This window comes from Sphaeramia orbicularis, chromosome 5 (assembly GCF_902148855.1).
Source record: "Sphaeramia orbicularis chromosome 5, fSphaOr1.1, whole genome shotgun sequence".
Taxonomy (NCBI): domain Eukaryota; kingdom Metazoa; phylum Chordata; class Actinopteri; order Kurtiformes; family Apogonidae; genus Sphaeramia; species Sphaeramia orbicularis.
The window spans coordinates 47,430,395-47,457,919 of record NC_043961.1 but is presented as its reverse complement, the minus strand read 5'-3'; the positions used below and the strand labels follow the sequence as shown (position 1 = coordinate 47,457,919).

Here is a 27,525-nt window from a genome sequence, read left to right as displayed (position 1 = left end):
CACTAAACAAAACAATAAAGCACTGCAGCTTTAAATGACAAATCAATAACTGTGATTAAACATTAAATTGTCTTTGTAGGACTAATGGTAGTTCATACACCTGTATAATTCATTCATTCATTCATTTTCTGAACCCGCTTTATCCTCACTAGGGTCACGGGGGTTGCTTGGAGCCTATCCCAGCTACATAGGGGCGAAGGCGGGGTACACCCTGGACAAGTCGCCAGTTCATCGCAGGGCTGACATACAGAGACAAACAATCACTCTCACATTCACACCTATGGGCAATTTAGATTAACCAATTAACCTATTAGTGCATGTTTTTGGATTGTGGGAGGAAGCCGGAGTACCCGGAGAGAACCCACGCAGACACGGGGAGAACGTGCAAACTCCACACAGAAAGGTCCCACCCCCCGTCGACTGGTGTTGGAATTGAACCCAGGACCTTCTTGCTGTGAGGCATGAGTGGTAACCACTGCACCACTGTGTCGCCCCACCTGTATAATTAGATTCATTTAACCAATAAAGACCCAAACATCCACTGGTGACCAAAACCATCTCCTGATCTAAAATGTTTAGTACCTGTTGATCCACTAATCCTATCCATACATGTAAATAATTGGGGTAAAATGCAGTTTGTCATCTTTTCATGGTAATCAGATATGACCCATTTGGATATTCAGAGGCTCCGCAGTGAACGTGGAAGCATCGTTATCTTGTACACATTTGATTCACCAGTAAAACCCATGGAGTTTGATAAATGACAATGGATGGAGACACTGGGTTTATGTTTACTTAATGATAGATTTGACTGAAACAGTGACGTTTTTTTAAGTTTTCTGTGCTTTTGATATAATAACCCTCAACTTAAATTTGAGCATCAATGAACATCTACATAATCACTAAATTAAATACAGGAAAATACCTGATTTTCACTTAAAAAATGCAAAGCATAGTGCATAATGTTAGAGTAAGTAAATGTGATAAATCACTTGAGAACAGTTAAATGTAGAGAAAAAACTATTTTGTAATTGCCACAAAAGTAGCACTGGGCCTTTATGGGTTAATTAATCACAAATGGTGAAAAATGATGTGGAAACAGTGAAGTATAGTTGTGGTGTTTCATCCAGCTGTTTTTATTCCGGAAATGATCTACAAAATGATCATGATTATGTAATAACTGACGGATGTACTGAGTTCTGGTTTTGTCTGGTTTGTCTAAATGCTTGGATTGAAGACTGCACAATGGTGGGCCTGTTGGACTGATGCAGGGCTGACCTGACCGTGTCAGGCAGGACGAAGTACAAGCCTGAATTAGGTTAACAGGAATTATAATGTGGACTTAATGTGCATAACTGCAGGCCAGTGGTGATTAGTATGTGTCTCACTAACATGCTGGTCAGTGGGCCCTGCAGGAGCAGCTTTGGCAGTGAAACCCAGATTTACTGCATTTGTTTTTAAGCACTGAGTAAACAGCTTTTGTGGACAGTCGTACATAAGTGCTTATGAGCTGATGTCAGTTTATTAGTTCATGTTTTTCCTGTAAAATGCTGAATTTTACATAGAGCAGAAGAGTCAGATCCATCCAATGTGGTGTGGTGTCACACCTTGCTTTTGTGGATAAGCAGTCTGCTGTCTACCGCTGCCCTGGTTCAATACGACAGGGGAGACAATGACCCAGAAATCAAGTTGACCTGAGTACTTTAAATCAAGGCTCCACCGGAGGAAATAAATTCTCTCCCCACCAGCACACCCAGCGCCAACTAGGACAAGTAATCCAGACAGAATAAAAATGTCCTCTTAGAGGACGTTGCGGGAGCGCGGGATAGAGGAGCAAGAGCGAAGACACGATGGGTTCAGAAATAAAGAAGTGAAGCTGGAGGAAAGACTGGGTACACTGAGAAACTTGCAATGTTTTTTGATATGAAACATGTTATCTCAGGAGACACAGACCTGCAGAGAAAGTGTGGATGCATCCAATCCTTCTACATTATATCAGTAGTTTTAGAGGATGTTGGTTATAAATCAAAGCACAGATATTCAGCTTGACTTGTGGATAGAAAAGGTCTTTACTGTTTTGTTTTTTTGGCTCCCGGGATTATACATCAAACACTGACTTAATTGCAGCAATTAGGCAGTGTGCCTATTGAGAGAAAAAAAGTGGTGAATAAATATATGTAGCATGTCTGCACTTTAACAGGAGTTCCTGTAGGAAAAGTCTGAATGCTGAAGGAGTAGAAACTCCAGAATATGAAAATGCACAACTTCCTCGGGAGCTCTCTGCTCTCGGTCCAAATCAGAATACTAAATTCCAACATACATGACCTGATGGCGTTTCACACTAGAGCTGCCATGTCACCTCTGTTATGAGCTGCAGAGTAAAGCAGTAGACTTACATCTGATTGGATCCTAATGGAAAATCACATATTAACCCCCTGCTCTTCTGAAAATGCCTATTGCAGGACAAAATCTTGTATGAAAGGGTAGTTTTTCAGAGTCCAGAATAGGTGTACAAGTCTTGTTTTCTGTCAGAACACTTGGATTACAATATGCAAAAAGTGGGTGTGGAACTTCAGCATTTCTATGGCAAAAACCTAATTGCTTTAATACTATCAAGCATCAATAATGCATGTTATCATTGTCATCAGTGGATACAACATTCATGTGCACATTCTGTGTTTTTGTATTAATATTAACAGTTGTAAACAGTTTTATTTTTTATGTTGTAAAACTACTTTGAGTGTACTGAAGATTTGTACCATAATCTGTATTGCAATTTTCTTTTCTTTTCTTTTTTTTTTTTTTTTAGCAGAAAATTGATGTAAAAAAAAAAAAGTATTGTTTAGGAACTGATGCTGAAACTAACACAGACATCAGGATAATGGAACAATACACATGACCCGAGAGACAACACATCTGCTATAACTATAATATATTCATTCCAAGTGGAATTTAAAAAGTCTTAAATCTCACTTGACTTAAGCTCCAGACACTTAAATGTGACACTGCTTTTCTAAAATGACATGAATTATAATAGAAGTGTTTTTGCTCCTCATATTTCTCCAAAACAATTCTAAAGCATGCAGCCCGCTGTTGGATGTACATCTGACTCCAGACACTGTTTATAATCCACAAGCCACTTGTTGCCTCTTGTGACTCAAACAACCATTAAGGAACCATCCCACCTTAAGATGTGACTCTTGAACAGTGTGTGTCACTGTGTAACTGACTCACTGAAGCCTGCTTGGTTTTCTGTTTATCTGTTTACAAACTGCAGCAGCTGCTACTCTGCTTTTCCTTTCCGCTGCTCTGCCTTTTCTCTGTAAATCTGTGAGAATGTTTCCTTCATTCACTTTTTACTGAAAAAAGGAAACCACTGACATCTGTTCTACAGAACCAGAGACTGACTATAACTTAAAACTATGAATTGCATCATACCATCAGAGACAGTAAATGACATCACAGATGTGACAATATGATGCTTTTCCCCTGTTTTTGACACTTAATGTCAGTGGGTTGTGTATTACAGCTTGGCTACCAAAAGGGGAATTTATATTATGTTCTGATCCTTGTTTTGTTATGTAACAGCATTTATACAATGTCTAGGCATTTTATAGATGAAATTATAAATCAGTGAATTTGCTTCATAACAGACAGATGATTCCATGATGAAAACCATCCTTAGGTGCAGATGTCATTTTGTTATTTATTTTATTAATTTTTCACTACTTCACATAACCTCACATAAAATGATTCCAGTGAGTTACAAGTAGTGAGTGAACACAGATGCATGCATACTCACTAGTGCTGATTAGAGATGCAGATTATTGATTAATTAATTTATCATTAGTTGGTTGACCTTGTCGACTGATTAATGATTAATTGATAAGCAGTGATTTCCCTGTGAACCTGAATTTCTTTAAATAGGGTTTATAAGAATAAAAGCTAAATATTGTTTATATACTTCATGAAAAAAGCTTGTCATATTCCTTAATGATTGATTTATTGGACCAGTGGATACAGTACAGGCAATGACATTTATGGAGTAGAACTAAATAAATTCTACAGAGAAATTAAATACATTATATTGCCAAAAGTATTTGCTCACCTGCCTTGACTCGCATATGAATTTCAGTGACATCCCATTCCTAGTCTATGGGGTTCAGTATGACGTCGGTCCACCCTTTGCAGCTATAACAGCTTCAGCTCTTCTGGGAAGGCTGTCCACAAGGTTTAGGAGTGTGTTCATGGGAATTTTTGACCATTCTTCCAGAAGCGCATTTGTGAGGTCACACACTGATGTTGGACGAGAAGGCCTGGCTCTCAGTCTCTGCTCTAATTCATCCCAAAGGTGTTCTATCAGGTTGAGGTCAGGACTCTGTGCAGGCCAGTCAAGTTCATCCACACCAGACTCTGTCATCCATGTCTTTATGGACCTTGCTGTGTGCACTGGTGCACAGTCATGTTGGAAGAGGAAGGGGCCAGCTCCAAACTGTTCCCACAAAGTAGGGAGCATGGAATTGTCCAAAATGTCTTGGTATGCTGAAGCATTCACAATTCCTTTCACTGGAACTAAGGGGCCAAGCCCAGCTCCTGAAAAACAACCCCACACCATAATCCCCCCTCCACCAAACTTTACACTTGGCACAATGCGGTCTGACAAGTATCGTTCTCCCCGCGACCGCCAAACCCAGACCCGTCCAGCAGATTGCCAGATGGAGAAGCGCGATTCGTCACTCCAGAGAACGCGCCTCCACTGCTCTAGAGTCCAGTGGCGGCGTGCTTTACACCACTGCATCCGGCACTTTGCATTGCACTTGGTGATGTATGGCTTGGGCCATGGAAACCCATTACATGAAGCTCCCTGCGCACTGTTCTTGAGCTAATCTGAAGGCCACATGAAGTTTGGAGGTCTGTAACGATTGACTCTGCAGAGAGTTGGCGACCTCTTCGCACTATGCGCCTCAGCATCCGCTGACCACGCTCCGTCATTTTACATGGCCTACCACTTCGTGGCTGAGTTGCTGTCGTTCCCAAACACTTCCATTTTCTTATAATACAGCTGACAGTTGACTGTGGAATATTTAGGAGCGAGGAAATTTCACAACTGGATTTGTTGCACAGGTGGCATCCTATCACAGTTCCACGCTGGAATTGACTGAGCTCCTGAGAGCGACCCATTCTTTCACAAATGTTTGTAAAAGCAGTCTGCACGCCTAGGTGCTTGATTTTATACACCTGTGGCCATGGAAGTGATTGGAACACCTGATTCTGATTATTTGGATGGGTGAGCCAATACTTTTGGCAATATAGTGTAAAATAAATGGATCTGAAGAGGGGCAGTTTAAAAGAAATGGGCAATTCTGACTTTGCATCACTACCTGACATGATGGAGCAAGATTTCAGCATGGAGGAGGTTCACGCAGGGTAGGGCTGCACGATATTGGAAAAAAACTGACATTGCAATTTTTTTTTTTTTTTAAACCCTGCGATATATATTGCGATATGAAAAACTACTCTGGAGGATGTAATAGCTGCGTGGTGCCGACGTAAACGGTCAGACAAATTAGTTGTGTTTCCTCTCATTGTGTCAACAGGTGCAAGGCACTATCGACACAGAACATGTTTCAATATCATCCTTCTTGTAGCCGAAATAATTCCAGATAACAGACGTTGCTTTTCTTTTTGGCACCAAGTCTTGGTTTTCGGTGATTGTTCACTGCTCATTTTTCAATGTTGTTGCCGGCGACTCACTCCATGTGCAGGGGCGTGGTCTGCTTTGGCAAACTGATTAAGAACGATTGTGATTGGTGGATTGCTACGTGCAGTGTGTGTCAGGTACCCAGGTTGAAATGAGATGAGAACACATTGACTTCATTTGCCTCTTACATTGCAGGATCTGCGATGTGACTATTGTGCACACATACATTGCGATGATGATGCTCAAACGATATATTGTGCAGCTCTAATGTGGGGGACGAATCTCAAGGAGTGGGGAAATGCCATGCCCCCCCCCCCCCCCCCCCCACCTTTCAGGACCAGACCGATACTCACCTTGCATATGTGCGTGTATTTGGGCCTCCTCCGGCCAGCAGAGATGTACCACTCCCACAAATAGAAAAGAGCAATTAACCCACAATTATTGTAATTTAATCGAACAAATTGTTATCGCCAATTAATTGATAGTTGATTAATTGTTTACATCCCTAGTGCTGATTGACACTAACACAGAAGAAATCTGTTGGGCACATCCTTTTCAGTCCACTGTTTTTAAATACTCAGAAAGGAAGAGAACTTTCTTTGGAACATTAAACCACAAATCAAATCAATTGCAATAGTCACACATCAGTAACAGCCTGATGCCCTACTTGCATGGGTCTGGTATTAGCCTACCTGTAGACCTCTTGTAGTTTGTAGTACCTAGAGATTGACTGTGATCTTATGTGGATATCATGCAAAATGTTTCTGTTTCTGTATCTTTGGGCTTCTTGACCACAGGTAGACAGTGTTTTAGGTTGAAAAAAATTGATTTTTAAAATTCTGTTTGTGTTTATCCATGTGGACAGGGAAAATGAAGAGATTAGAGAGTAATGTCACATTCCAACATGAGTATTTATATTGGTGCTTTTGCGTATTTGATGTTTCAGATGCATGTTCTTGCACCTTCACCTGAAACATCAGATAAAGCTCATTTATGTGTTTAAGTCTCTGTATGACCTGTATGACATCAGCAATGACACATTTGAGACTCACACACTTTTAGCAATATTGTGGCAAATACTTAATAATTTAAAGCAGTGGTCCCCAACCTTTTTTGTACAACAGACCGGTGCAGGGGTTCCAATAACAAAAAGAGGTGCAGGGGTTCCAATAACAAAAAAACTTTGTCAGTTCAGAGCATGTGAGCTGAAACACTTACACTGTATATCAGATAATTCCAATGATTCTACAGTATAATATCAACTCACCCTAATGCAGAACCAGTGGAACCCTGGATTTATTTACCTGCAGCTAGACGGTCCCATCTGGAGCTGATGGGAGACACACAGTCCAGGTGTGTTCCGTATACAAACCCAGGCACACAAAAATGTGAGGTTGGAAACAGAACAAGGACTTTCAGGGCTTTTGTGGTGATATTCACATATTCTGCTTTGACTTGAATCCAGAATGCACAGAGGTTTGAAGTTGTCTCAAACATGGATTGATGTTTCGCAGCAGTTTGGAGGTGCTTGTGTGTCACCTATTGTGATGAACCTGTAACTATGGCAGGAATCCTGATATTTCCTAATAAATGCAGCTTTCTGTTTGCAGGCAGTCTGTGACCCTTCTGCAGCCTCATCGTCTCCTCATTTCTTCCTGAAAACGTTCTTCAGTGAATTTTGTTTTTGGCTCATTTCTTTAGCTTGTGTTACAACTGATTCAGGAAATGGCATCCGAGCCTAGCGGTTGTGAGGCGAGGGAGGAAACGGTCACTTTTCAAAATAAAATCTCCGGAAGACTAATGGAAAAAAATGCTTTAATATTAACCACAATTTTTTTTTTCTTTGCGGTCTGGTACCAAATGATTCACAGACTAGTACCGGTTAGGGGACTGGGGGTTGGGGACCACTGATTTAAAGAATACACTTGACCAACCCAAACCACCACTCAACATAAACTAAGTCTGTTGCTGTTTAACTTCATGATAGTGTCAAACATACAGCTCGCAGGCCAAAACTAGCCTGCCAAAAGGTCCAACCTGGTTGGTTGATGAATTTGTGAAATACAAAAATTACACTGAAGATATTAACAATCATTTTAGTTCAGGTTCCACATACAGACCAGTATGATCTAAAGTGGATCAGACCTGTAAAATACTATCATAGTAAGCTATAACTACTGACATCTCCCAATTCCTTTGTTTGTTTTAGTGTAAAATGGTAAGATTATATGAAAATGTTTACATTTACAAACAATCTGTTCAACAAAAAAAGAGGAATAAACTGAACAAGGATAAATGTCTTTTTCATGTTATTCACATTTTTTAAAGGATACTTTGTAGATATAAACATTGTCTTATTGTAATTTTATTTTGTTCGCCCAAACACAGTGAAAAGTTTGTAGTTGACATATATTATTGTGTTATTATTTCACTGGTGTGGCCCATTTCAGATCATATTGGGCTGAATGTGGCCTCTGAACTAAAATGAGTTTGACCCTCCTGGACTAAAGCTTCTGTGTCTCCTACGTCCAGTATTATCTGAGGGTCTGCGGTGTCCACAAGAGAAAGTCCACCAGGCTTTTATCTGAACATTTGCAGCGTGGACAGAATTTATTTTTAAAAAACTCTGGGAAAAGACCTGTTTAGAAAAATATCTGTACAGTGTGGACAGAGGGCTGTGATTACTATGTCTGTAAAGTAAAAATTTCTTTGAGAATGAATTCCTAATTTTACTGAGCACAGAGGTCTTGTGCTAATATTAGTGCTGTGTTTATTGATATCTTTCTCTGATAGGGAGTGATTATCTCTTCTGTGCTTTTCTTCTGCTTATTTCCTGCTTGAGAACTATGGAGGCTATGCTAGTTATTATAAATTAAAACGTTTTTGATGGAAATTCAGGAGGTTCACAACTCATGCTTCTGTCCATAGCCTCTGACTCGATTCTTGTGTGTAGTAAATGGTAAAAGAAGGTAATAATAATTGAGTCTGTTGTGTGAAACCCCTCCACAGCATAATTTGTAGATACAGGGATTCTGATCTATGTCAGACTTTTCATACCCAAAGCTCTTCTCTGTGAAAGAAGTAGTTTTATTTTCGGGCTGAGCCCATGGTTTCCAGAGTTCTCTCATTCAGAATTACCCCCTTCTGTGTCATGTTCACTCTCTTCTATGTTAGTTTGTATTGCAGTCATGGGAATTTCCTGCTAAATATTGACTATTTTTTGACGAAAGCATATGTAACATAGCAGAATATAAGCAAGCATAATATGAAATATTGCACATTTTCCTTCCAGCTGGAAAAGTGGTAATATAACTGTGGTTAATGTATCTATTGCGTCAGATCATCCTCACAGGCATTAGAGTCTATTGAATGCAGTGAATAGTGAAATGTATGATGAGTAAATGTGAATGAGCAATGAAACATCACAACATTTAGAAAAGAATAAAACAACCCTGCATTTATTACTGCATGACCTTGTGAAAAATCCTGTCACAGTGGTTGAAGCTTAATACAGGCTGTGTGTACAACAACCTATCTCTGTGTTTAAGGTGTCGTGTGGAGTGTGTGTGTGTGCATCTGTCCTCACAGTCAGATCTGCGTTCTGTCAGTTTGACATCAATAACTTTGGTCTGCCATGGACAGAGGTCGTTTTTCTGGTTAATGGCTGCGGTTGTCACAGAGGTCAGATGTCAAATCTCAGTGTAACAGTCAAAACCAACTGTTTCCTGTTTTAATGGCCATGTGTTGTGTCTCTAGACTTTTTGTGCCGTATTTCTCAAACACCGGCTCAGAGCCCAAAATAATCACTGACGTGTGATAATGAGGACTGTGTTTAACCTCTTGCTTGATATTTGAATAAAAGAAGTATATGAAAATGGTCAATAGTTGCAGCTTGTAATGCAATATTTCTTTTGGAGTTCATACATCAGCCCAGGGTGCTCATGTATTCTGCAGCAGCAGTGACAAACCCATTGTAGTGACAATTACAGCACAGTCTCTTGGTATGGATTTGGTTTTATCTCTAACATTTGTGTGATACTCAACTGTGAAATCAGAGCAGCACAAAAAAAAAAACAAAAAAGCAACCCACCAAAAACAAATCGGTCTTTTACTGTGCGAAAGCCTTTCTACTTCAGTTAAATCACAAGAGGCGAAGAAGTCATTTCAATTTCATTCTGAGAAGTTATGTTGCTCATTTTAAACGTGAAATTGAGTTGAGCTCCTTCGTTGCAAATGTCTTTACAAACTAATGCTATAATCTTTTCATATGTCTCCAAAAATAAAGTGATTGAAAAAGGAGCTTGGCACAGTCACACAGCCCTTCAGTCTTCGGTTTCACAACACTGCCTTTAAGTCATCCAGTAATAATTTCCTATTTCTTTCTGTAATTAACAGTGAAATTGTCTCCTATGCTTCACAACCCTGAAACTAATTCAGTTCATTGATTAAGGACCTCAGAGTGATACGAGCTTTCAGCAGAAAATTAAGCCCTTGTATCTGCAGTGCATGATGGGGGTCTGCACCGTATGTGGACCTCCAGGGGAGCGCACTTGTTTTTACCTCTTTTGTGGTCGAAAACATCTGACACAACATAAAGCACTGGATATAGCTGTTATTATCGTTATTCCAACACACTGCAATATGAATAGTAAGAAAATGGCTAAAAAGATTCTGCTGCTACTGCCTGCTGTGCATCTTTCAGAACCACAGGGGCGTGGAGAGAGGGAGACATTGTTTATTCCAATAATAATAGTTGCACACTCGTTCTGATTGAAAGTATGTTCAATAAAATCGATTTTATTTTCTGCTTTACAAAGGTGAGGACAAACTCAAGTCCTTTATAAATGTTCCATGTGGTGTTCCTCAGCAGAGAAAAGGCCTTGAAAAATGTATTTTCGTTGGCAGATTTTGAAATGAAATGAAATCACAGTTCTATTGAGTTGGCGACAGACAGGGTGGACCAGTTCACTGTTGGAAATTGACTTAATGCATCAGAAAAGTGGCAACAAACTGTGACTTGTGTGTTGAACATGCACATCGCTACATGTTCATGAGCATCTGTACGTTTTTGATATTCAAGAAAAAGGTATATAATAGATGAAACTCTAATTTTAGAATATTACACTTTACTCCAACTTTGAGAACAATGTGATGAAATTGATGAAGTTTCAGAAAAAAAATGTCACAGCATATTTTATAGCAAGATGTGAGAGTGTGTGGATTATAAGAAGACAGAAGCCAGCGGGTCCTCCTAAACTTGGTGATGAACATTATTATGTTGTCTGACCGTGCAACAACAACAAAACTTTGTTGAATCCTTATACCAGTTATAATATTCAATACGAATTTTTCATTTACTGCCATACAATAGTGTAGCTATAACAGGCTACAATAATAATGTTCGTGGCTAGAAGTTCTGCAGAGCTTTGTGCACAGTGTATTTACTTTATACATGTTTAAATATTAACTTACACAGTCTATTCTTTTTGAGACCTTTCAAATGCAGTGGTGATCCAGAGCTGTAAGGACAAGGTCCCTCCTCTGAAAAGGTAGATCTACCTGTAATGTTAGTTATTCTTGACATGTCTTTTCACCTCTGCTCAGTAATTAGATTTTGCAGTTGTTTCATGGATGATTTTACTTCATATCTACATGTTGTGGAGCCACAGAAACACCAGCGTGTCAAACCCTTCATTGTGTACATTAATTAAACCTAGAATTGTACAAAATACATTATGCAAATTTCATAAAGCTGTTGATTTAGCATTTTAAAAATCCTTATTCCTATGAATAAGAAGATTGATGACGGATTTACTTGATTGCCAGTTGTGTGTCTTACAGAACCATAGAGGCTTTTAGTGAAAGACTGAGACACAATGCATGTCTAACAAGGTGAGAAAAAAGCAGGGAAAATGAGGCGCTCTTTACATGCATTTTGAGGGTCTCTGTCATTTCTGACAGCTTTCTTGGTCAGAAATGGAGGACACGACATTTAAGTTGTTAGTTAATTTGTTAGTTGTCATAGTTTTGATGTTTCATTCAGATTAGCATGACTTATGCATGCTGTGCTTACACGAGCTATTATGAAGAAGATAAAAGTACAAATGTATGACAATAATGGCATATTCTCAAAAATCCATTTATCCGCCTATTCACCTTAGTAGTCTTTATGTTCATTCTGCAAAGTTCTACAGCACCAAGTTACAGTTAGTTCAGTAAGTTTTATTGTTTTGTTAGCTTACTGGCAATAGACACTGAGCTTTTGTTCAGGTGCAGTGTCCGTCATCATCTTTATCTTTATCTTTGTCCTTGTCTTTGTTAGCAATTTCTTCAAACATCATCTCTGATGAAACTGCTGGTTGGATTCATTTCAAATTTTATATGTAGCTATCTTGGAACAATATCAACAAAGTTTGCCCACAAGTTGGAGAGATTTAGATTTTTAGATTTTTTTTAAAAGAATTTTTGAAATATTAAAAGTTTGCCTTTTTCTTATAATGGGCTGCATTTTAATGACTTATAACATGGGAATGTTTAGCGATATCAGTATAGTTACTTTTGAGCACTGATAGGAAGTCAAATATGGAATTTTATTTGGATCCATGACCTTTGACCTTGAAGGGTCAAACTCAAGGTCACCTATGTCTACATTTCGACAATCATCTTCTCCAAAATTACTGGTTGGATTCATTTAAATTTGTTGTATACCTTCCTTGGGACCATGTCTATGAAGTTTGATCAGAGTTTTGAGAAATTTAGGTTTTTGAATTGTTTACGAATTTTTTAAATATTAAAAATTTGCCTTTACTTATAATGGGCCATATTTTGATGGCTTATAACACGGAAATGTTTGAAGATATCAATATAGTTACTATTGAGCACTGATAGAAGTCATTAGTTGAGTTTTCCTCTAGTGAAAGTACCACCCACTTCTATTGTGAGAGTGATTTCCTGCATCAAGACCACAGGACTCTAACATAGCGGCAGAACCTGACAACCTCACAAATTCAACTTGGTGTTGATTCTTGATAGAACATGCTAGTGAAATACAGCGCCGTTGGTCCTATTTTTTGGCTTGTTTCATTTAAAGAATCGGTTTATGTGTGTATGATATTTTGTGGCATCTAGCAGTGAAGTGACAGATTGGAACCAAATGAATTCCCTTCTCTCCTCAACGGTGACTGCAAAAAACCATGTGGAAATTCTCTTAAAATTAGTGTTTGGATTTTAGGGTAAGTTGATGTGGAGACCTATAATTTTTCAAAACATTCTGTTTGTTTTTATTAACACTTATTGTATTAACTCTTAACGCTGAATACTACATCTTCAAAGCAGGAGAAAGGAGAAATCATTCAGAGTTGCTGTGAAATCTGTGCATGGTGACTGTAGCTTTTAATGACTAAGGTAACAAACACCCAACCATTCTTATTTTCCTGTGATTATACACTGATGAAAACATAATTATGACAAACTTCATTTCTGCAATTATATCCTCTTAAGTTCCTAAAATCTTACATAGTGGATGTCTTAACCCATAAAGATCCAGCACTACTTTTATGTCTGTCCCCAAATGATGTTTTCTCTATATTTAACCTTTTTTAAGTATTTATCACCAATTATTTATAATGTTATCCTCTGTATTTTGTATTTTATCAATATAAATCAGGTATTTTCCTCTGTTTAATCGACTGACCATGTAGACGTTCATAAAAGTACCGTTTGAAGTTGAGGGTTATTATATCAAAAACAGAGAAAACTGCAGAAAAAGTGACTTTTTCGGCAAAATCTATCATTAATTGAACATAAACTAAGTGTCTCCATCCACTGTCATTGATCAAACTCCATAGGATTTACTGGTAAATCAGTGTTGTAGAGGATGACATTGTTTCCACGTTCACTACAGAGCCTCTAGATGTCCAGATGGGTCCTATCTAACAACCATGAAAAGATGACAAACTGCATTTTACACCAATTTTTTACATGGATTGATAGGATTAGTGGATCAACAGATATTAAGCATTTCAGATCAGTAGATGCTTTTTGTCGGTGGTACATGTTTGAGTCTTTATGGGTTAAGAGGAGCCAAAGTCCCCCTGAATGCCCTGTAGTCTGACAGCTGTAAGTCCTGCTCCTACGATCTGGCCAACTGTCTTTTTTTTTTTTTAGTGGTTGGGCTTTTAATCAGCTCGGCTTGCTTTTGGTATTAGCAGGTGATTAAATGAATTAGCTGGACCTGGAGACATGAGCACCAGCTTGGAACACATGGGTCTGAGGGACTCTTGGGGGGTGGGGCTGAGATGGGTCAGGATGGGGGGGGGGGGTGTCAAAGTAGAGATAGGAGGGGTCATGGCGAAGGGACACAGCTCTGTTCTGCTGAGGCCACAGCTTCATCAGCAGGCATGCGCACACAAAGTACACACAACATAGAGCGGTTTGTACAACTCACATGAATACACACATTATAAAAGACAGATGGACACACACACACACACACACACACACACACACACACACATTGGGCCTTTGTGTGTCACACTGTTGCCTCTGTGTCTACATGAGGAGTGTCCTGACACAGCACACGCCTCCTCGCCACTAAATGTCATGCACAGTTACTAACCTTACGGAAAATGCAAAGTGCTGTGTTCGCATCTTCAAGTGCATCCACAAAGTAGTTTTAATTATTTTGTGTGCACAGACTCTTGTAGGATTCCTGTTTTACACCTGAAAGAATTTGGATTGATAGATAAACTAACAAAACAAATCTGCAGATGTGTAAAATGCATTCTGTTTGCCTGGGATTGCGATCACAGATGACCGCTGCAATTAAACAAATTACCAGAGGTCTACAGGTAGCACAAGTCCCATGCAAATAGGGCCTTCAGTCTTTTAAAATCTCCAATATATAGACATTCTTTTAGCTGTTTGAGTCTTTGTCATTGGTTCATGAGTGTCTCTGTGTAAGGTACGCGCTTACAACAGCATTATCTCATCTCCTTATAACAGCACAATGTAAAATAAACTGAGAGGGAGTGTGGATTGTAAAAGTTGCTTGTGGTTCAGAGATCTGAAGCAGCTGGTGTCATCTTTACTGAGCATTTTCTTATTTTGGTAACTTGTGTCTTCTGTCTGGACACTTTGCACCTGTCTGATTTTGTCTTTCTGGCAGGTCTGTCTATGATTCACACAGTGTGTTTTGGAAAAGAACCATTGTTTTGATATCCATTATGAGAGGCATATCTCTAATAGATTATGGGGAATTAAAAAAGAGATGAGACAGTCATAATGGAATGTAAATGAGTGAATGGGAAGCCTTTAAAAAGATGTGTCCTTCAGTGGAGGCACTATTAAAATCTTTTGTAAGCTGCTGAATGGCAGTGTGTATTTTTCATTGTATCAAACTCTCAACAGTGAAACTCGATTTAACTAAAAACTCTTTGACCTTCAGCCTGTTCTGTAATGTAAGCAATGGATTTTGATACAGTAGTTAATTTGAACAGTTCTTTGGTCCTCATATTCCCATCTTTAAAATCTAATTTTGAAAACAGTGAAGGCTAGGGTAAGGCTTTTCATTCAGTTTGATTGTGAATGAGGTGATCAGAGGAGAAGATCTGAAAGCCTCTGGGTGTCCGGCCTCTCGCCTGCATTTCTATGTGACTTTCATTAGATGTGATAAATTCTTTATCCAAGAGAATCTGGACTAATCACTGATCCTGTTGGCAGAACCATACAGCATGAAGTACTGACTTCCACATGGAAATTTAAATGGATCAAATGGGTGGTTTTCATTCAGAGAAACAGGCAGACACGACTGCTCACCTTGAATCGTCTTCATGCATCAACTCTGTGACTCATTCAGCTCAAGTCTGTCTTCATGGTAGAGGGAGTCTCCAGAACTTATCTAAAAAATGCACAGAGAAAACGGTTTAAGCCAGAGTTTTATATGACTTTATGCAACTTCTGTATTCTCTGTTTTTACTTTGCATTTCAAGTAGGTTTGGGCAAAAAGGTTGTATCACAAGTGGTCCTGAGTGAAAGTGGAAGGTTTTAAACTCTTCTTTATTAGGTTTGGGTAAAAAAATTGATTTGATTGATTTTAGATCAATTTCATTTTAATTTTGCATAATCGATTAATAGTGGATGAAATAGATTTTTGAGAGCAGTACCGTGAGTACCTAACCAAGGTACCGCCGACTTGGAGGCACGGCTGGTGCTCCGTCTTGCGGGCCCCTGGGGGAGATGGAGCGTCTTGATCTCACTCCCAATGATTCTGGCATGGAGGAAGGGTGGGGAAAACACCTCTGCGGGAGGTCCTCCTGGCCTCAAACTCGAAACTGCAGTGTGGAGGAACTGGCTGGCGGAAGCTCTCTGAGGTGGGTCGCGGAAGCCGGTCGTTCTAGGAATATTAACTTGGATCCACACTATCACCTATGGCTGATTGTATCGCTCTGACTGACAGTCAGGGACCGCTTCAGTGTAGTTGTGAATGGTGCAGCTGTAGGGTTATATATAGGTAGGATGCTGTTATGGACTGTTTGATGCCTTGTGAAGAGAGAGACACACCAGCAATCCTGCGAGCAGGTTCTGTTCACAGTGTTTTGTGAAAACTTTCTTTGGTAGAATATCCTTAGTATTTTAGTCTGTCAAAATGACGGACAGTCTTCAGAATTTTTCATCATCTTTAAAAAAAAAAAGTGTCAGTGGTGGCATAATTTTGGTTAATGTGACCTCTTATCTTAACCTGAAGGGTTGATGTTGCACTTTCATGGTGGTTTGCATTAAGTGAATCTGAAAGACATTCTTAATAACTGGTTTATTCTTATTCTTAGTTATTGTTTTGTCAGTACATACAGTATTGCTACTGTCTATCTCTAGTTAACTCTTTAAGTGCCAGACAGTTAAGGGGCTAATAAGCCTTAAAAGTGCCACAGATTTTGGCCGTTTTTCAGTATTTCGCGTCGTTTTTATAATATTTGAAGAATCCTGCAGGAAACCGCTCGGTAACATCCGACCGATTGCTAATTAGATTCAAAACGCACCGGACGCAGCCGATTCATTATTGATCGTAATTTGCATAATTCATAATAATAATAATAATAATAATAATAATAATAATCTTTATTTATATAGCACTTTTCATACATTAAAAACTGTAGCACAAAGTGCTTTACATATCAGTTTAAAAATCAGTACCGCCCCCCACCCACACCCACCCACTCACCCGCGCGCGCGCGCACGCACACACACACACACACACACACACACACCCGCACACACACACACATATACATGCAAACCCACAAGCTCACACATACTTAAGAAGACTGACTGAGCACGGGTAGACCAGAACAAAAATGTACAAGTAAAAGTAAAACATCAATTTAGGAGGCGCTGTCTCAGGGAGCCATCCGCACCAGGAGGCAGCCGCCGACCCCGGCGACCAGGCACCAGTAACACAGCCCCGCATCCCAACTAGTGGGAGAGGGCCAACTGGGACCCCCACCCACCAGAAAGGAGCGGACCCCAGTGAGAGAAGGCGCCACAGCCCCCGGAGTCCACAGCCGCCCCCCAGCATGGAGGGCTCCCTCTGATGAAACACCGGAGAATAAGAAACATTAAAAAGATATAAAAATATTATTTGGTCGCGTGACCTCAAATTCCCGTCTGCTTGGTCTCAAAAGGGGGACACAGAAAGAACATCATCGAAATGTGAGAAAGAAATGGGGGTGGATGGTTTGTTTGTACACAAATATTGTGTGTTCTCCAAAGCCGATCTGATCGGCCCGTGGCACTTTATAGGTTGTTTTCGTAAAGCCGATTTAATCGGCCCATGGCACTGAAAGTGTTAAACTGTTATCTCCCCATCTCTCTGCCATCCCATTTCTCTTGAGTTTTCTATATTATTTGAAAGCTGTTGTCCACGCAGCATGACTGCCTTGGGTTGTCAAGGTTCATGTCTAGCAAGTTGATCATCAGGGGCTTATTTCACACTGAGGGCTGTCTCATTTCACATTACCTTGCTTATTTTATTGGCTTCTTAGTATTGCCTCCACAACAAAAATCAGTTGGATGTGTGTATTGCATAGCAACAATCACACAGAAATAAGAGAGAAGAGAATGATGGCTATTGACCAATCACAAGTGGTGTAACATACATTTTTAACACAAATATTACAATCCAATAGCCAACAGAGCAGAGTTTAGAGCTACGGTAATTGATTAAAAAAAGGTTGAACCAATTTATCAACTGAGAAATTGAAATGCAAATTGTTTGGTGAATGGCTAGTGTGAAATTTTCCTTATTTAAACCTACATTTTAGGGAGATTAAACCATTGGCCACACAGGACATGACCTTTACTATATTTCTAGATGAACTGAATGGTGTTTTTTGTTTTCTGATGTTTCACAGGCCATGATATATAAAATATAAAACACCACTGGAGAATTTTGTTCATAAATGTCTGTCCAATCATTTGTTGTCCCTGTGTGCTCTTGATATATACAATATACTATATATGCATGTGACAAATCATCCAAGAAGTATTACAGGAATTAAGCAGAATTGCAGCAATCATATTAGTAGAGGTTTAGCTTAAATCCTGTCTGTTTATTATGTAATGCACTGTGCTGCCACCATCTATACATCTGACTTTGTCTTTTGTCCTAGTTGACCTTCATAATGATAATGAATGACCTCAATCCAGCTGCTTAGTGGAGATATTAGTGAATTAAAACCAGTGTTTGCTCGGGTGAACGTACACACACACACACACACACACGTGCTGCATTTTTACTGTACAAGCGATGTAGTTTCACACACTTGAAAACACTGGATAACATTGTCCATGTGGTGGACAAGTTGGTAAGAAATGCAGATGTTTTGGCAGTTCATTATGTACTTTTGGACACCAGATTTCTCTTTTGGGTCTTGAGCTGAAGGAGTTTTGGAAGCCCTGATTTACAGCATTTAAGAAAGATCTGAAATACGCAGTATTTTTTGATATTTACATATTAGCAGTCATCAGTGACAGGCCATTACATTGAATAAAATGATACATTTCTCTGAAATTGGGCCATAGTTTGAAACATTTGATATAATCCAAGTACACAGATCAACAAAATGTGCAGTGTAGCACAAATGCCCAGTTGGATTAACATTTTAATGTGAAATGTTATATATTATGGCTCTAATGTCCCTTTGAGTGATTGTAATAAATATAATCAGATGAGGCCTTGTGGAACATCTGTCTTGAAGACGTTTACAAACTCATGAACACGCATGACTGTATTATCACTGTGGCAAATAAAAATATGATAATGGATCAGAATGTTCTAAATATTCAGTGTTGGAGCATTTTGGCTGAGCTGCAAGTCAACTGCTCTGTGTCTCCAGTCTGCGCCCAAATGAAGTAAAGGTGTTCTGTTCATTCACACATTTATCTCCACAGATAAATGCTGCTTTCTTCTTTTGAAGTGCAATGTCTTGTGTGTGTGTTTTTTTAAATAATTATTTATTTATTGCTTTTTATAATTTTCCATTGACATGTACAGGCACGTAAAGATATTCACATACACATTGTACATTCTTTTACATTTACATGTATACTGTAGGCTAATTTTCTCAAGATTGTATCTCTAATATATCTTTTTCTCAACTGTCAGTGAAAAGAAAATTGAAATAAAGTAATAGAAAGAACATTTCTTGTGTTTTGTCTAGAAGGTCAGCAGCAGACCAACCAGTCTGACCGCTGAGTAAATGCAGAATCTGCTCTGAAAAGACTGTCTAATCAGCATTGTAGACAGAGAGTATTTTCTTAAATTTGTTTCAGCAGTGGTGGTTTACATGTTTGTGTTTGTAATCAGAACAAAGCTGCAGTATTGTTTAGAAAAAAAAAATGAGGCAGCTAGCAATTTTTGAAAACAACCCAAATAAAAAACCCTGAGACAGAACTGGTAGAATCATAGAGGGTAATTGTCATTCTGTGTTGATGGGGATAAAAAGTGTTTACTGATAGTGGCAGCTGCTTGTTGTGACGGCAAGTGTGCATTGTCTGACCTGCTTTTTGAAAACATTGTCATAAAATGTAGGCTGTGGCCTTTCAGTATAAATGTGAAGTAAAACATGCACTTGTACTGTTCTGTTCGTATCTGCAGCTTGGGGAAGCTGATTGAGGTCAATCTGTGATTTGCTGCCTCGGCCCTGGGGACTGGCTGTGATATCACCAAAAGGCTTACAGTTACCCACAGCATCCTGTGATTTTTGTATCTTCAGACAGTTTGCCTTTTACCGTCTTCGAGGACATCATTATCAGGAAACGCTGTCTGTTTTCACGCACCGCCTGTTACTGTATCTGTGTTCACCCCTTTGGGCTTAGAATGATTTATTCTCTTTTATGCTAAAGTGTTTATGAAAACACCAGAGGTCGTGCTAATGTCATATTTGTCTTCATCTGATAGTAATCTTTTAGAAAAGACGACCACACATCATTGTGCTGGTTCTTAAAGCTCATTGTCGGTCTCATTTGATAGCAGGCTCCATGTCGATAAGTCACATCATGTGGACATCCCTATTGTCATCACCAGCAGTGATAAAATAAACACAATTAAGCTGGAAATACATTATGAGCAGAGACACAGTTGAATGCTGTCCAGCAGCCGCTGTCCTGTGTCTGCTCTTGTGGTTTTGTATATCGGGTGCTTGTGGGAGGGAGGGAAAATGTTATCAGTCTAACCATCTGTGGTATGCTTGGAAAAATGCATGCTAGCCTAGCAACATCCCCTCCACCCAGTGACTTCTTGTCCTTCCGTTTTTTATTTTCCATGAGTGGGTTTTAGTGAAGTAGTATTAGGTTGAAAGGTAAACAAATAAGTTACAGAATACTCCTGGTATGGATATGATATATTTATTACCACTGTAGTTGGGTAAGAGGGGCTTCTTTCTCTCTTTTTTGCTGGAGACAGGAGTGACGGGCATGGTTTTTTTTCAGCATGTAAGGACAAGAGATCAATGTACTTAATCCAAGAGAGACAAAATTGAACTTAGTACATACAAGTCCAGAGTTTTCCCAAGGTTTTCCAAGGCAAATACCAAAAACAAACAACAAAAAGCATAAAAATAAAAGTCAGACCTGATGCTTTCCCCAATTGGTTTATACTTGTTTTAGTTTTTATGGTGCCTAAAATGTGTCAAGTGCTGCACCTATCTGTCCTATTATGGTAGGGAACCCCCTGCAACTAAATAAATGCAGTAAATGATTATTTCATACAAAAGTAAATAAACAAGAGCAACATTCTTGTGGATGCAGCTGGATTCACAGAGTGGGAGGCGACTCAATGGAAGTGAAACAGCTGACACTGGACAGTGTTTTACTGTCTGCAGTCTCTGTGACAGTGAAGAAAGTGCTCAAATGAAACATTGCTCACTGCTCAACATTACATTCTAATGAAAATTTGACATGTATAAGAATATTTGAGAATTGTGACCAAACCCTGCTTGGTTCATTGGTATGAATCTGACAGGGATCATGTAAACGGCAAATTGAGATATTCTGAATGAGACCTTTTTCCACATTGAACATTTTAAGACACAGGCATAGGTTGATACAAATCTGGTTTTGTGAGGATTCTTTGGACATGTATACAGTGCAGTAGGAATGGGCTTTTCATGTGTGGATTTTACTCCTGGTTGTGATATAGGGCAACTATTTATGCTGAGCTTGAGGAAGGACAAAGATCCTCTAAGGTAGAGATGGATGCTCCAAAGAAAAGTCCTTATCTTTGGTTAGAAGAAGAAACACACCCACTGTTAAACATAAAGGCAGAGGATATCAGCGGGTTTGTGGATATGAGCAAATACTGTATAAAACTGCTGACCTTTTTCCAGAAGGTGTTTGCACAGTGGAAAACGTCATGTGAACAATTTGATTAACGGATTCATTCTTATCCAATACATAAACAAGGACTTTTCAAATTTTTGAGATAACTATGATCGTTTGTGCATGCAAGCACATTCATTGTTTTGGGTATTGTCACAATTGTCACTGATCTGTTTTTAGATTTCAGTAATTGGCTTTTGTTTCTTGTAGTTTTTATTCGTCATATCTGTCCTGTGTCTGAAGACTAAAAGTAAGGATGCAACAATCCTGCAATTTTGAAATGATACTGATATTCATCCAATAGTTTCTTTTGTTCATTTGTGTTCATGATCAAGAAATGGTTCCTTTTGATTATAAAGTTTGTATCATTAAGCTGTTATTAGTCTTACACTAAAATACTGATATAAAATAAACAGAAAAAGATAGATATATCCGACAGTCCTGAACTGAAGTCCATGTATTGTTGACAGTTGTAGATATCAGCCTCTGCATAAGCAACATGTGTCTTAGTCTTTGTAGTGAGATTAGTATTTCTTCTGCCATTCCACAGACAAGAATAGACCGTGATACTCAGCTTTTGTGTCAGTAAAGATGAGAGAGTGCGAGAAAAAATTTGAGCTTGCATTTCAAAGACACCCACGTTTCTTCATTAAGATAATGGAATATATTCAGAAACTCTTCAGAAGTACTACTTAATGGATCTTCTAGTAAGACCGTGTCCTTAGCTATGTGCATCGTTAATAGTAATAGGATTTCTCTGTCCACAGTGGAAATTAGGCGCCTGCTCGTGATCGATTTATGTGTTTGTTCTTTAATGTGAACTTGGTCGTGTGTGTATGTGTGTTTGCCTAATATCATTACCTCTGCTCTGATTCCCTGATCTGATCATTGATGGCTCCTGGGTTTCATATTCCTGGCTCTAATGCCATTGACCATCAAAGTCGCTTAAAGAAAACACTGCATGTTCTTGTTTGTCACACGTCCCGTCTGAAGTATAATTCACTTTGCCTGCTGCGCTCACATCATGGACACACAGACAAACATGGCGAATGAAAGAGGGCAAAGTTTTCCTGCTCTAGTGTACAGTAAAGCAGTTGGCGTGGATGTCAGTGGTTCAGAGTCACAGGCTCTTAGATCAAGATTTACTTGTTTTTCCGGCAGTGTATTCATTGGGTTACCTTTGATTAAAACTTTCATTTTCGAAGAGGAAAACATTGTTGTGATAAAGTTCAATCTGTAATCTTGTAGTTGCTATTTAGTTATGAGTCGGTTGAAAAGGGCTTTACATGCAAGAGACAATCAAACTGTAGGATACTCACCGTATATAATTTACTTCTTCACTACTGAGGCCTGGCAGTAAAACAGTGTTAACTAAATAAGCATTAATCACAGACTACAGGTTATGTTTTTTTTATTTTGTGTTTTGTCTTTAATGTTGTTGGTCTTTTCAAAAGAATTCCAGCCTACTAACTTGGGTGAGGATTGCACAAAATAATAATAATGCAAATAATTTCAAACCATAAATAACTCGTTCAACTTCACTCATGACCAACAATCACCCTTTAAATTTTAAATTATAGAAAAAGAATGATATCGCATTTTTTATGTTTTTGTCCTTATTATCCAGCTCTGATTAATTTTTAGCCTAACAGTGATGTGAACCTACAACATGTATGAGACAGTAAAACTCGTTCTGTACAAATAATAGATTGAACATATCCTGAAGGCCTCATATAAGGCCTGTGTGTGATCCATGGGCTCAGGTGTCTTCTGTTCCCTAAGGTAGTCTGGTAGTCTTCAGTGTCTGAAACAGACGTACCTATAGGACTTGATTTGATTAATCTGAAATTACTTACATCTTCTCTCTATCATGATGACCTAGTTCTATAGTGATGCTATAATATATTGTCGTCAGTTAGTTGTCTTTATAATTTTCATCTCCTGTTGTCAAGTTATGCGGTGGCAACAAACACAATTATTATTATTATTAGCTTTGTTGTTGAGACATCTGTTCAACACATTGAGGCATTTTTTTGTAGTGTGAAAGATGAGAAAATTCTGCAGCCTAACATTCTCAATTTGTGTGAAAACAGTCTGGATAAAGTCAACAGTACATTTGCCTGCAAAATAATGGAGATGAAAAACACCCCCCACATTTACGGATACATGGATATTACATATCAGCCGAACATTGGTATCAACCAATAGTGGCCTTGCTGACAGACGTCAGTTATATTCATGTGTTAAACGGAAGTTTGTTTCATAACATTGTATTATTGACTTTATTCTCATTCATAGAGTGTGATGAAAGATTTTTAGGAGTTTGGCTCCTTTTATACTGACAGTATGTTTGTTTTCGTGTGTCCAACAAAAGGGGTAGGCTACTAAAGAGAAAACAAGAACAAAACAAAACAAAAACACCCTGTCAGTATTGGCATCAGTCATTCTGTTCTTTTATACATCACTGCCAGTATTGATGCATGAGCTCTTCATCCAGATCCTGAAAAACTCAAATGTATAGAGTTTTGGCCAAATTCGGATTAGGGCTTTGTTTATGTTCTATGTTTCTATTTCTGTTAGAAATCTGTCACAGACACGTTCAGAGTGAGTTTATACTCCCAGATTGAAACATTTCAGCAAATAATTGAATGAACAAATTTACTCTAAACATTCATGCTCCTCTCCCCAAATAAAGATAAATCCTCAATCATCCCCATGACTTCAACAGATCCAAAGTTTAGTGTCTAATATTAAAGACTAAATGCTTTCAATACTCATCAGCTTCAGCTCCAAATTACCATATGTAAGCACTTAAAGACAAAACAAACTAAGATAATGAAACTGGTAAATAGAACAAACTGAACATTGTTAACATTGTGTTTGCATTACCGCGCTGCTGCTATAGAAACCCAGTGTCAGCCTTCTCCACTCAGACTGTTTTACTGTCTTAACCTTTTAAATGACAGCAGTAGTAGTGTGTAGTGTTTTAAGGATGAGGCACTAAATACTTACCAGGAAGTGATATTAATTGTGAATTCAAGATTAAAAAATAGATTGGAGAGTTTGGAAATAACTGAAATAAATGGAATATGATCCTATGCATATGACCTGTGTAATCAGAAATGATGACAGGATGAACCACCCAGTACGTCCAGACTTTCATGGGATAACTTGGTGGTTGCCTTCATACACCTTTGGAAGTTGGTGAAATTCGACCAAACTTTACAGAATTTGCTGGATTTAAGTCAGTTACTTGGGCCTGAGTTATAGTAAGATGTAGGTGAATTTTACATATTTATTTCAATGTAAAACTGTAGGAATGTTGCTTTTTGTACGGCTAACACAGCAGCTAAGTTAAAACTCACTGACAAAGCTTTCTGTCCCAGTTCATAACAAGCCTAATCTTTAAATCAGGAGTGAATTTAAGCATGTTTCTGACCATTTTTACTGCCATTTGTACATTGCTTTATTATACTATCTTGAATAAGTAAGTTAGCAGTGTGCAGTAGAAGGTATTAATTTAATCAGAGCTTTTTTTTTTTTTTCTTTTTTTACCCAAGATTCATTCTGGTCTTATGTGCTTTATTCAGATCCTCTAATAAGTCATCTAATAGTAAATTTGTAAATCTTTGTTTCTTCTGGTAATCAGATTTCAGGTCAAATAGAAACTTTGGTGTTTGACATGTTGGGCATTGATTGGCAGTCTGTATGGCTGGTCTGTTGGAGCTTTGTTTTATTTTTAAAAAATTTTTTCCTGATGGACTGCTCCAGTGGTGTTGTGGGTACTAGGTCCAACTAGCAATACTGTGAAATGACTTTTTTTTTTTTTTTTAACTTTTCACCTATCACCCTTTGCAGATGACTGTGACCCCCACTCCACCCATTTTGTTCAAATAGTCATGTGTGGCTTGGAAAAGCCAACACGGTGATGGCCAGATTCCAAACTACTGGCTTCACAACAGCAATCCTTAAACCAGTAGGTGATGTCGGGGTTCTTCTTTCTAATAATTATATCCAATCTATTATTTCCTTCTGATCTTTGAGACTACAGTCTATACTAGACTTTCTTATTAGTTGAAATTGTATATAACAGGTACAGTAAATTGAATAATACAAACCTTCAGTAAATGTATAAACAGCGTTTCCGCTGGTAAGGTTTTCCCGCCACACCATACGGTTGATACAAAAAATCTTCACCATCACATTAGACTTATTATACTTATGTATACTAGGCCTACCATTTTCAATAAGAAGCCACGCACTCCGTGCCACTGTACAAGTTTTACCCCCATATTCTTTTTACCCCCTAAGAATTATGCGCATGCTCTAAACCGTCAGGCATGTGCTACCACATTCGGTAGTGAAACCTGTCGTACTGAATTTACCCCATTTATTAATCATTTACTATAATAAATTTCACTTTTTCTGGACATGCAAAACTACACAGTTAATGGGGGAAAAATAATATGGGTGTAAAACCAGCTCACTGTGTGCTGCACCAAATTTACCCACGTAGTGCGCATGTGCGGGGGTAAAAATTGTACGTGACACTGCACCTTTTTGAGGTAATCTGTTGAGGTAATCGGAAGATCAGTGCGTGAAAGGATTTTTTTTCCTACACTGAGTTGGCCTACTTATTGAATAAGTATAAACACATGTTTAGTTGAAAGTTTTGAACTGCTGAAATGAAATTTTTTTTGCCAACCCATATAAAATCTGTTGTGCTTTGCTTGTTGGCCATGCTGTTATCTGTGGGAATAGATAGTATGTGTTATTTGTGTTACAGTTGTTGTTGAGGCTTTTGCGTGCCTTCAGGTTTTGCTTTGTATCTCACGTCATTAAAATCAGGTACATAGTCTATAAATGTCAGCAAAGCTGACATCTGCCCTCATATTAGTGTCCAAAGACTGCTGGTTCTGGATAACTGTGTAGTTTAACATAAGCAGGTGTTTATTTTACCGCTGGCTTCACAATTTCCTTTGCTAAATATAATCATGTTGCAGTGTATTTTTTTTAAACTGAGGTGTATCTTCCAACCAGATGAGTGACATCAGTGCATACAGTCTGTAGCCTTCAAGAAAAGGCAAAGACCATGCTTCAACTGTTAAATCAACCAAACTCTCATTCATTACACTTCTAGACAGAGTTCCTCAACAGCTTCTGTAACTACATGCATACAAAGGAAGAACAATGTCACATGTAAAAATGAGTCATTACAGCTCCAAGGTCAAAGAAACTCTAATGATGAGATGAATTTAATTCTTTCTAAGTGTCAAGACTCAAGTCTTGCTTTTTGGGCAGATAATAATAGTTTAACAGCACATGCAAAGGACTCAAAACCATGAAACTTTTCTTTCACTTTCAACAGTTTAGTTTTCTTTTGTGCAAACAAAATCAGAACTTCACCAAGAGAATGTGGCTGATACAAAGGTCAGACATCACCTTATCTGCAGAAATGTAGCAAAATAAAGGCAAGTCTGCTACATTACAAGGGAAATGTGGGGGAAAAAAATGACTCTGTCTGCAGATATCAGACTGATGCCTAACTTTCTAGACAAAGGCTTTTAAACTTGTATAGCTGCATGTTTTTCTCCCCACTACTCATTTTATACACATTATTATGCAGAACAACAAACTCCACTACACCTCAAGACTGTTAAGTAGCCTGCGACTGCTTTATATCTTCCTTGAATGACTGTGGGAGTACAAATTGCTGACGACTTTATTTTGAAATTCCAGCAGAATAATGTGTGACCCTGCTGCTAATCCTCTTGTGAACAACTTTTGGATCCAGACCCAGTCTTTACAAATCATTTGCTGTGAGGCTTTCCCAGCTTGTGCGCCTCTTACACCATAGCCTCGTTCTCTTGTACTGTCTTTTGGGAAATTAGGTTTTGTCGTAGTCAAGTGGTTATTGACATCCTTGTGCTGGAGATCTTATGCATGATTTG

General features: G+C 38.6%; 1 protein-coding gene and 1 long non-coding RNA gene across 3 annotated transcripts in view; one reads left to right on the top strand and one right to left on the bottom strand.

The window, feature by feature from the left end:
* ppp1r16b (protein phosphatase 1, regulatory subunit 16B) overlaps window positions 1-27,525 on the top strand; it is a 152,411-nt gene that overhangs the window by 20,830 nt on the left and 104,056 nt on the right. The window lies entirely within an intron of this gene.
* Window positions 19,297-27,184, bottom strand: LOC115419487 (uncharacterized). Its single transcript, XR_003935435.1, has 4 exons — window positions 27,173-27,184; window positions 26,923-26,926; window positions 26,126-26,130; window positions 19,297-19,400 (listed from the first exon to the last, which is right to left on the bottom strand). It is a non-coding gene; the product is annotated as an uncharacterized LOC115419487 (long non-coding RNA).